We start from the raw sequence: 12,243 nt of genomic DNA, 5'->3' as shown, positions 1-12,243 counted from the left end.
GCTGGGCAGAAGATCAAGTTCCTTTTGATGAAAGCCTGGTGGTACCCTCCAACCTCAGAGGAAATCAGTTGCAAGTCAGTGATGCGGACCGAAATGTTTAATGAAGCTATCGCTGAGGTCATCAGAAGGACGTGTCACCTTTCCTAGACACCACAGATGATGCTGCTGAATATTTTCTGAACTTAAAGGGGAATAGTTTTACCAAATGTTAACTATTACTTGCAGTTAACCTTGGGTATGTGAGGTTATTGAAGAAAATTAATTCAATGAGATTATTTTATGTAAAGTGTCAAGGAGACCTTGAAAATGCAGGTAGTTGACTTCACAAAAGTCTCTCCTATGTTCTTCATTTAATACTGTATTCCTTAAGTGTGCCCACATAATTCACTTGCATGTCAGAGATCATTCATTTTATTAGCTAGTCTTTATACTTTTATTTAAAAAGCTTTGGTAAAATTCCTCATATTTCTCTGCACATACTCAAGTCTCAGATTGTTCCATTCATCTCCCTGATATTTCATGGCCAAATTCAGTACAATTTATAGAGCCCATTTGAAGGCGTTCATTTCATAAATGTATATTCTAAGAAAAACTAACAATTATTAACTACTCACTAAATGGTATTTTTTAAAACCTCCAAATTTATATTGAGTGAATATATTTCTCCTTAACAATTTGGGAAGTAGGGGAAGAATTTATAGAAAAACAAACAGAAAGGCTGAATGAAGAAAGAGTCAGAGTAGGATCAGGGCTTCTCTGGAGACTATCAAAACCTTTGTGGACTTCTGTTGCACCAGCCTCATCCTGTGTTACTGCATAAAGCATATCATCCTCAAGAATTCTAAAGCAAAATATTTAGTTGGCAAGTATCTGAATAGATCAGGATGTCTTAACAGTGAAGCCCTCATGATATCAGTCAGTGTTCAAAGTGTCTGTAATTCACTTGGGCTGTTAATACTAATACATACCACTTCTAGTAAGCAGAAATGAATGCTCATTAGCTGTTGAGACTCAAGTCATCCTGCCTAGGTTTGAATTCTGACTCTGCTGGTTAACAGAGAAATACATTAGCCTCTCTTTTCCTTTGCTTTCTCAATTTCAAATGGGGATTATTATTGTGCTTACTTTATCAGATTGGGGTTTTTTTTGTTTTTTTGTTTGAATTTTATTTATTTTTTTATACAGCAGGTTCTTATTAGTTATCTATTTCATACATATTAGTCTATATATGTCAATCCCAATCTCCCAATTCATCAGATTGTTTTTAATATTAATTAAGTTGCTATACCTAAGATACTTCAAATGTTACTTCACAGAGAATAAGTTTTATAAAGCATTAGCTTTCTATGATTAAGACACAATTAAAATACAGTAAAATGTTGTATATCATCCCACAAATTAAGAAGGAGAATCAAGTTCCTAAAGGTAATTCCAACAGTAACTCTATTGATCTATGATAATAGGGTGTGGAGAAAAGGGAATCCTCCTTTGCTGTCAGTGGGAATGTAAATTGGTACGACCACTACGGAGAACAGTATGGAGGTTCCTTCAAAAACTAAAAATAGAGCTACCATATGATCCAGCAATCCCACTCCTGGGCATATATCCAGAGAAAACCATACTTTGAAAAGATACATGCACCCCAATGTTCATTGCAGCACTATTTACAATAGCCAAGACATGGAAGCAACCTAAATGTCCATCGACAGATGAATGGATAAAGAAAACATGGTACATATATACAATGGAATATTACTCAACCATAAAAAATGAAATAATGCCATATGTAGCAACATGGATGGATTTGAGATTATCACAGTAAGTGAAGTAAATCAGACAAAGACAAATATCATATAATATCACTTATATGTGGAATCTAAAAAAATTATACAAATGAATTTATTTACAAAACAGGAATAGACTCACAGACATAGAAAACAAACTTATGGTTACCAAAGGGGAAAGGGGGGAGGGATAAATTAGGAGTTTGGGATTAAAATATACACACTACTATATATAAAATAGATAACCAACAAGGACCTACTGTATAACACAGGGAACTATACTCACTATCTTGTAATAAGCTATAATGGAAGAGAATGTACAAAAAGAATATATATATGTACTGTATAACAGAATTACTTTGCTGTACACTTGAAACTAACACAACATTGTAAATCAACTATATTTCAATTTTTAAAAATCTGAAGTTTGTTTTTTTAAAAAAATGATGCTTGACTTGGGCTAAGAAATATTTAATTATATTAAGAAAATATCTAGCCCGATTTATTGAAGTTTTTTAAAATCAAGAATAACAGGAATTTTTCAAAAATCAGGTATATTGAAGTATAATTTTCATACATTAAAATTCATATTTTTAGGTGTAGAACTCAGAGAATTTTGAGAAACATATACAGTTTGCTAATTACAAACACATTAAAGATATGGGATATTTTCAACACCACAAAAAGTTCTCTTGTGACACTTTATAGTCAATTCCCCCAACATCCCCACCCCCTGGCAACCAATGATCTGATGTTTTTACCTATGGTTTTGCTTTATCCAGAATAAATGGAATTATGCTGCATATAACTTACACTTTTGAAATACATTCCTATTATTGTATTTATGAGTAGTTGTTCTTTTTTGTTTTTGAGGAGTCCATTGTGTGGTTGTACCACAGTTTGTCCATTCACCCGTTGACATGCATTTGGAATATTTCCAGATTTCAGCTTGTTACAAATAACCTACAGATATTTGTTTGTAATTATGCTTTCATTTCTTTGAGGTAAATATTTAAGAATAAAAAATAAGAGTTGTATGGTAAGTGTATGTTTAATTATTAGAAATTTCCAAATTGTTTTCTCAAGTGGCTATATCATTTTGCATTCACACCAACAATGTAAGAAAATTACAGTTGCTGTGTATTTCTGCCAAAAAAAGAGAATAGACAAATAAATAAATTAAATAGAATAGAGAAGCCAGAAATATACCAACACAAATACAGTGAGCTGATCTTTAACAAAAGAGCAGGCAATTCAATGGAAAAAGGAATGTCTTTTCAACAAATGGTGCTGGAACAAGTGGACATTCACATGCCAAAAAATGATATGACATAGATCATACACTTTTCACTAAAATTAACTCAAAAGAGATCATAGACCTAAATGTAAAACTATAAAAATTCTAGAAGATAAGACTTACGAGAAAATTTGATTGAGCTTACGGTTAGTGATGAGTTTTTAAATTCAACACCAAAGCATAATCCATGAAAGAAAAAAATGACAATTTGGACTTTATTAAAATTTATTAAAATTTAAAGTCTCTGCAAAGACTGTTAAGAGAATGAAAAGAAAAATAAACTGAAAGAAAATATTTACAAAAAGAAAAGAAAGAAAATATTTACGAAACATATATCTAACAACTGACTTGTATCCAAAACATGCAAAATACACTTAATTCGCAACAATAAGAAAACAAGCCGATTTTAAAGAGTGCAAAACATCTGGACACATGCCTAACCAAAGCAGATATAGAAATGGCAAATAAACATATGAAAGGATGCTCAACATCATATATCATTAAGGGATTGCAAATTAAAACAATAATGAGATAACATACTGGAATGGTTAAAATCCAAAAAAACTGACAGTACCAAATGCTGATGAGGATATGGAGCACAGGAACCCTCACTTATTGCTGGTGAGAATGCAAAATGGTATAGTGTTTTAGAAGACAGTTTGACAGATTCTTAAAAAACTAAACATATTCTTACCATACAACTCAGCAATTACACTCTTAGGTATTTTACCAAATAACTGGAAACTGATGTCCACACAAAAACTTGCACACAAACATTTAGAGTAGCTTTATTTTAATTGCCAAAACTTGGAAGCAGCCAAGATGTCCTTCAATGAGTGAATGGATAAGTCAACTGTAGTACACTGCAGTTCAAACACTGGAATATTTTTAAACAACAACAAAAAAAGTAATGAGCTATCAAGCCATGGAAATATATGGAGAAACATTAGCGTTTTACTAGATGAAACCAGTTCAAAAAGGCCACAAACAATATGATTCCAACTATATGCCATTCTGGAGAAGGCAAAACTATAGAGGTAGTGCAAAGGGCAGTGGTTGCTAGAGGTCAGAGAGAGGGGAAGAGGGATGAGTATGTGGAGCACAGTGGAGTTTTAGGGCACTGAAACTATTCTGTATGATACTGCAATGACGGATATGTAACATTACAAGCATTTGTCAAAACCCGTAGAATTGCACGACATAATGTCAGAAGTGCGGTTCATCCATTCAAAAATTAAAGTAGGGCTTCCCTGGTGGCGCAGTAGTTAAGAATCCGCCTGCCAATGCAGGGGACACGGGTTCGAGCCCTGGTCTGGGAAGATTCCACATGCCACGGAGCAACTAAGCCCGTGCGCCACAACGACTGAGCCTGTGCTCTAGAGCCCACGAGCTACAACTGCTGAACCCACGTGCCACATCTACTGAAGCCCGTGCGCTCTAGAGCCCGTGCTCCACAACAAGAGAAGCCACTGCAGTGAGAAGCCCACGCACCGCAACGAAGAGTAGCCCCCGCTCGCCGCAACTAGAGAAAGCCTGCGTGCAGCAACGAAGACCCAACACAGCCAAAAATAATAAATAAATAAACTTAAATAAATTTATTTAAAAATTAAAATAATTAACTCTACAAATAAGCTGAAGAAGAAAAAAATCACATGATCATCTCAACAGACAATTATGAAGCACTGACAAAATCCAAATCCATTCCTGATAAAATCCCTCAGAAAACTTGAAATAGAAGGGAACTTCATCACCCTGATAAGGGGCATATACAAAAAACCTACAGCTGACATCATATTTAATTGTGAAAGACTGAATGCTTTCCCCTAAGTTCAGGAATAAGACTATAATGTCTGCCATCCCCAGTTTGACAGAACATTTATTGGAGGTTTCAAAATGCATCTAGATTGGAAAGGAAGAAGTAAAACTGTCTTTAAACAGATGACATGATATCTAATAAATATGCTTATCGAGGTTGCAAAATATAATACCAATATACATTAATCATTTGGAGTTCTATACACTAACAACAATTAGAAGTTGAAAATAATAATCCTGTTGATAATAATATCAAGTTATACGAAATACTTATGGATAAATCTGAATGAGTATGTGAAACTACTGAACACTACGAAATATTGCTGAGAGAAATTAAAGACCTAAGCAAATGGAGACATCATCTGTATCTTCATGGGTCAGAAGACTGACTGTTATTAAGACATCAACTCTCCCAAATTGATCTATAGATTCAATAAAATCCTGTTGAATCAAAATGCCAGCAGCTGTTTTTGAAGAAATTGATGAAATTTAATAATCCATATAGAAATGCAAAGGACTAGACAACTTTTGAATAGAAAAACAAAGTTGGAGGAGTGACACCATGTATGTTAAAGACTTATGTAAAGCTACATAATAAGGACAGCATTGTATTGACATAGATACAGATAAAAAGATTGACAGAGCACGAAGAAGAATCTAGAAATAGGCCCACACTTACAGGGACAACTGACCTTCAACAAAGATGCAATGGCAATTGATTGGCAAAAGGTAGATTTTTCAACAAATGATGCTGGAACAATTGGATACCCATATACATGAAAATAATTTTTTCTTATTTCTTATTCAAAAATTAACTCAGTTTGTTTCATAGGCCTAAAGATAAAACTTCAAACTATAAAATGTGTGGAAGAAGACATAAGATAAAATATTTGCTTCCTTGGGTGAGGGAAAGATTTCTTAGTTATGACATACAAAGCACATACCACAGAAGAACAAATTGATAAATGGAACTTTATCAAAATTGGAAACTTATGCACTTTGAAAGATACTATTAAAAGAATAAACTGACAAGCCCCATACTGGGAGAAAATATTTGAGAAGCATATATCTGATGGACTTGTGTTCAGAATGTATAAAACACTCTCAGTTCAGTAACAAGAAAACAAACCAGTTTTTAAAATGGGCAAACATTTGAAAACGGACTTCATTACAAAAAGAAAGCTATATGGCAAATAAGCTCATGAAAACATGACCCACATAATTCATTAGAAAATGTAAGTTAAAACCATTTGAAATAACACTGCATAGCTATTAGAATGTCTAAAATTTAAAGCCTGACTCTATCAAGTGCTGTTGAGGAGAGAGAGGAGTGGGAACTCTCAACATATTTGCTGAGTAATGGTAGAACCACTTTGGAAAACAATCTGGCAGTTTCCTTAAAAGTTGCATATGCAGGTATCATATCATCCATCCCTTATACCTCTAGTGATGCACCCAAGAGAAAAAGCAAGCATATATCCATACAAACACGTGTACAGTGATGTTCATAGCAGCTTGATGTGTAATAGTCAACATCAAAAACAGCCATGTTCTTGCGATTTGATTTGATGACTATCTTTGGTGTTATGTTTGGATTCCTTTTTCTTTTTTGGGTGTATATCTATTACAGATTTTTGTTTTGCAGTTACTATGAGGTTTCTGTATAGCAGTCTATATATATATATATGATTGTTTTAAGTTGCTGATCTCTTAATTTCAAATGCATTTTAAAAAACCCTGCATTTGTACTCTCCTCCCCTGATTACTGTTTTTGATATCATATTTTACATCTGTTTTGTGTATCCCTTAACTGCTTATTGCCTATATAGATGATTTTGCTACTTTTGTTTTTTAACCTCCCTACTAGATTTGTATGTGGGTGATTTCCTACCTTTACTCTATGCTTGCCTTTACCGGTGAGCTTTTTCACTTCATAATTTTCTTGCTTCTAGTTATGGCCCCATGTTCATCCACAGGTCAATTGATAAAGAAATTGTGGTATAGCCATACGAGGAAATACTACTCAACAGTAAAAAGAACTAAATTGTCAATATATGCAGCAACATGGACACATCCCCAAATTATTGTGATGCGTATAATCCACACAAAAAAGAATACTGACAAACTGCAGTGGCTGTCTGGGATGGGGAGGGATGGGATAGAAGGAGTATAAGTTAGTCCAGATAAATTCTCCAGGTGATGGATTTGTTCACTTCCTGATGTGGTTTTAGTTTCATGGGTGTACACATATGTCAAAATTTATCAAATGCTATTTAATATGTTCAATTTATTGTATGTTAATTATATTCCACAAAAATTAGGAAAACAAAACATTTCAAAAAAAACAGGTTGAGAAGGAAGTTAGAGGAATAGTTCTTTAAAACAGCCTCAGCATAGCCAAGTGATTCTTTTCATATATTACATATAGTAATGGCCATTCCCCATAACTAAGATTCCATTTAATTCTATGAGCATTTGTTTTCTACATTATTGAGTATTCCCTGAGTCTCAGATGCTGTGCTAACAGCTGAGAGTTTACAGAGGAAGTAGAGTCAATGTGGACTATTTTAGCACAGTGGTTGAGAGCACTGGATTTATTGCACACTGACCTGGGTTCACCATCCATCACCCTTCCCTCCTAAATGATCATAGGCCAAATACTCAAATTATCTAAGCTTCAGTTTCCTGTAGTGTAAAACAAGATGAAATGGGATAATGTATATCATGTTCTAACTAAAGCATGGGGTATGGTATAGTAATAATAAATTATTACTACTGCCGTATTACTATTAAAATTAAAAGCATTTCTTTTGAGCATATCATCAAGACTCTAGAGAAATAAAAGAACAAACTGATTTGCAGAACATTGAAAAACTTTTTAAGAGCTTCTCACTGAAGCTGTAATAATTTGTCAGTCTAAAAATCCACTTTCTGGAAACCTTCTGCCTTTAGTATCCTATTTTTCAGTGGCTAAAGAAACCCAGGATGCCTTTAAAATGTCAGAATGGTACACATGACACCAACTAGTGTTGTCTCAGTTAGCGAACTGCAATTCAATTACCCACATGCATGATGAAAAAAAAATAAAACTCCAGAACCCATTTTAAAGGCGTTCTGTCAGCTGTAGCAAAGACCACCTGCTGTTTGAAAGTTGTATTCAGCCAAAACAGCTAATATACTTTCAAATGTCTTTTTTTCATTTCAGCTGGGACATAGAAGGTCTCTCCTGGCAATCTTCAGAGATTTCTCAACAACATCTACATTTTGAAACATGAAATGATTGTATTTCTGATCATCACCTTTGAGACAGGAGGCAGGCAGGGTAAAGGAACAAATGGAAGAATAAAATCCGTCTCTAAAGCATGATGTTCCTTCTAGAACATCAGCAGGAGGGACAGTTACTGAGCAGGACTTAGGCAGATCCCATTACTCTCTTCTTCAGAATTTCCAGGCTGACTATGTACCTCTGTAGCCAGGAGGAGCCAATACTCAGAGGCAAAGATGGTTTGTAAAAGTAAATCCAGAAGAATGTCTGTGCCAGAGGAAACTCTTTTCAAGCACCTAAGCTCCTTGAAGCTAAGGGCTAGGGGTGGTTCAAAAGTATAGATAATAATTTGGTGTTTTGAGGCTGGATCATTCCCTGCCCAGATGAAGACTCTCCCCCCCCTCTACCCCTGCACCTGCCCAAATCACTGGTAGAGCACAAACAGTTCATGCAGTTCTACTTGTTGAACTTTTACCACTGGTGAATTGGGCTGGTATACTGGTCAAGGGAATGCATTAGCTGGCATTTGAAACTTACAGAGGGAATAACTACAAGTGCAGAGGGATTGGACGGTTATTGCTAAACTGCATTGATGTTGATGCTGAAGAGAAAAATAATGAAATGCTGAAGGCAGTTATCAAGCATTTCAAAACCAAGTATGGAAGCCAGAGGACCTTTTTGGTAGCATACAAAACCCTCATCTGCTACATCAGGAGTACAGACAAAATGTGGTATCCTGGACAGAAGACCAAGCCCAGGATATAACAGTCTGAGGGGCTGAGCTTCAGAAGGGTAAATATTCTAGTCAGGTAAGTCTTTTAGGTCACGATAAAAGTCCTGATTGGGAAAACCTAGGAGTCTGACATATGGAAAGGAGACATCTGGGAGAAATCCTCTAAGATTTTAGGTACCCCAAATACCACGGAACCTTCTGAGCCTACAGAGTGACTGACCTCTATTAAGAGCTAGCACTTTCCTCATGCTGGCAGGCCTCTCCCCATCAAGGCGACCGTTTTCCCCCTAAGGATCCGTCCCATCTTCCTTCCCGACTAACCAGGCACATAGCTAGGCTTAAGTCGTGGTATAGACTAGGTGGGAACATACCAGGCCTGTTAAGGAAGGCAAGATCATATATCCCAAAGGAACCACCAGACCTATTTAGCGGACCTGAGGAAGCTGGAAATGCATAGGAAATGATTCTAAGAGTGCTTGTTCAAGGGATCCAAAATAAAACCAAAAAGGTGGACAGGGAAGAGTTTATAAATTTGCAAGCACTCTCCCAAGATACGGGATTTTAAACAAACAAAGATTTCAGGAAACAGTTCCTCCTAACACAGAAAAGAAGTGAAGAGAAGGTCTGTAGTAAGCAAAGTTGGATTGCCCTGGCAGATGGTGAAAGAAAAAATCGGAAGGCTCAGATAACTGGGCATTCTTAAATAAATATACTCTATGTGTTTAGAACACCCACCAGATGATTTTCTTCCATAGGAAGACACAAAGCCGAAAGAAATGCTGCTGGAAAGAGGCATAAAAAAGTTAACTGAAGGATAGTTGCTTTACAATGGTGTGTTAGTTTCTGCTTTATAACAAAGGGGATCAGTTATACATAGCAATTATACTCCAATAAAGATGTTTAAAATTTTTTTAAAAAACAAAAAAATAGAAAAAGTTAACTGAAGAGTTAACTGATGGTTCTTTTACTACATACAAAAGCTGACGATCAGAGAGACTTTTACAGAACTTGGCTTGCTGATACTAACCAGGATCACAGACACTTTAACAGTAGAAGCCAAGTAGCTGAGTTTGAAGGCTATAAGCAAGTGTCTTATTGATTGATAAGGGTGCAGCCAAAGAGGCCTGACATCTAGAAAGTTATCAAATAGGCTAACAGAACCATAGCAATCCCAGGGGCAAAATGTATGGGGATCCAACAAGAGTATCGCTCAGCATGTACCGGGATGACAGAGCGGCTGAGACTAGTCACTCCCATAAGAAGTCTTGACACTTGACCAAGTTTACAGACCCAAGTCAGTTTTTACACCTAGAACCCTTTGCTAGAACCAAAACGCATTCACACCTGACAACCTTTGCATCCTCCTCCAAAAGAAGGATCCTGCAAAACCACAAGTGATTGTGTTTCCTCAGTCCTCTCCCAAAGCTACACATGGCCGTATAGTCAGGAAACTGTATTTCAGGAAGAACAAAACACCCATGTATTTCAAGGAATATGAGAAAGGATGTGAGTTGATATTAATATCTGGATAAACAAAAGTGTCACCTTGGCCCTGCTGCTACAGCAGAGAGTATATATGGGAATCTGGAAAAAAGAGAATCCTGGCCAAGGTCTGATTTACGATGGGTGTTCTGAGCCTGTGGACCCACTCATTAAGCTTTCTGCAATTCCTGAATGTGTAACGGGGATTGACATACTTGGCAGTTGATGCAATTCCCACATTGAGTCCTTGGCATGTGAGGTAAGAGCTACTGTAGTGGAAAACACAAGTGGGTGGAAGCCTCTGAAATTTCCCTCACATAACTAAAACAGTAAATCAAAAGCAATGTTACATTTTGGACTGGGTGGGATCAATTCGTGCCAAACTTAAGGATCTTAAGGGTTTTGATAATATTAATCTATTTTCATTACTTTTGATAACTGCTACATTTGGACTTCCTTTTAACATCTTACTTTTTATGTTTACCATCTTCTTTTCTGATTGTTTCTCCCCCTTTCTGCCTTTTGAGAGCAAAATACTATTTTCTAAACAGATGTTTTGGAAATATAAATTTGATTTCTAATGTTTTGATGCATATCTTTGCATTTTAACCTGCATACTTATTTTTTAAAGGCTAAAATCATTCAAACTATTTTCTTCCTCAACATAAAGATGCTAGCTTCTTTGTTTCACACACTGAATATCCTACTTTACTGTTTGCTTAGTTTTAGCTGTATCTTTTTACAAAGTGAGTATTTTTATAGTCAAGAATAGATTAAATTCACCAAAAAATTGTTAACTGTCATGTTACTCTGGTATTTTGTATATCCTACATCTTCCCTCCACCTTCATTTTCCTTTTCACTGCAGTATATTTTAAAATAATTCTTTAACAACGTTTTCGGGTTATTCAAATATCACAGTGTATCTTTAATTTATTCTTACACTTGAATGATAATTTAGCTGGGCATACATTTCTAGGTTCTTTTTCCTCAAAACTGAAAACATTGTTTTACTGCATTCCAGTATCTGTTGTTGCTGAAGAGAATTTTGTTGTCTGTTTAATTCTCATTTATTTTGTCAATCGTCTGGCAGCTTTTGAAATGTTTTCTTTAATCTTGATAGTCTGCAGTTCAACTGTGATGTGTCTAGGTTATATTTGTTTCTGTGTTTTTAATTTTTCTTACCCAGAAGTCTAGGAGATACATTAAGGTGGAGATCAAACCTTCTTTAATATTTGAAAACTCTCAGCTCTTATCCCTTGCAATTCTGCTCTTTCTCACTTTGTTTCTATGTCCAGATCTCTTAGAATCTTGATATATCTCCCATGACTCTCATTTACTATTTGTCCCTTTATCAGTGATGTGTACTGGAGTGCATTCATTGGTAACATTTTCCTATTTCCTATTTTCTGTTTTATGTATGTCCAGTCTAGAGCTTTTCCTGCCTCTTGAATTTTTTATTTTAATGAATATATTGGTTTAATTTTGAGATACTTTGTTCTCTCTCCTACCCACCTTTTCTTGTTTCATTTCTATTTTGCTTCACAGTTTTTTCTACAGATGTGATTATATGTTCCGAATAAACTCTAAACATGCTCCTTTTGAACATTATTAGATTGTTTTATAAAATCAATTTCACTTAGAGTAAATTTATCTTTTGATTGTTGATTCTGCTTCACTTAGCATGCTCTTTCTTCATCTCTCCCCCTGTGTTAATTCACCAAGTTAAAATATCTGTGTTATCATCATTAGACCCTTTGTCTTCATGAGGGATGGAATTTTGGTTTACAGGGATCTGCTCTACACAGGAAGGGTTTTTTCTCCCTTCTTTCTTGCCCTCTCCCCTCATTTCCTGCACATCCTTCTGG

General features: G+C 35.5%; 1 pseudogene; it reads left to right on the top strand.

The window, feature by feature from the left end:
• Positions 1-12,243, top strand: part of LOC132371299 (protein ILRUN-like) — a 362,845-nt pseudogene that overhangs the window by 310,053 nt on the left and 40,549 nt on the right.

Source organism: Balaenoptera ricei, chromosome 9 (genome assembly GCF_028023285.1).
Source record: "Balaenoptera ricei isolate mBalRic1 chromosome 9, mBalRic1.hap2, whole genome shotgun sequence".
NCBI lineage: Eukaryota > Metazoa > Chordata > Mammalia > Artiodactyla > Balaenopteridae > Balaenoptera > Balaenoptera ricei.
The sequence above is the reverse complement of the archived record's forward strand: the minus strand, read 5'-3'. Positions and strand labels throughout refer to the sequence as shown.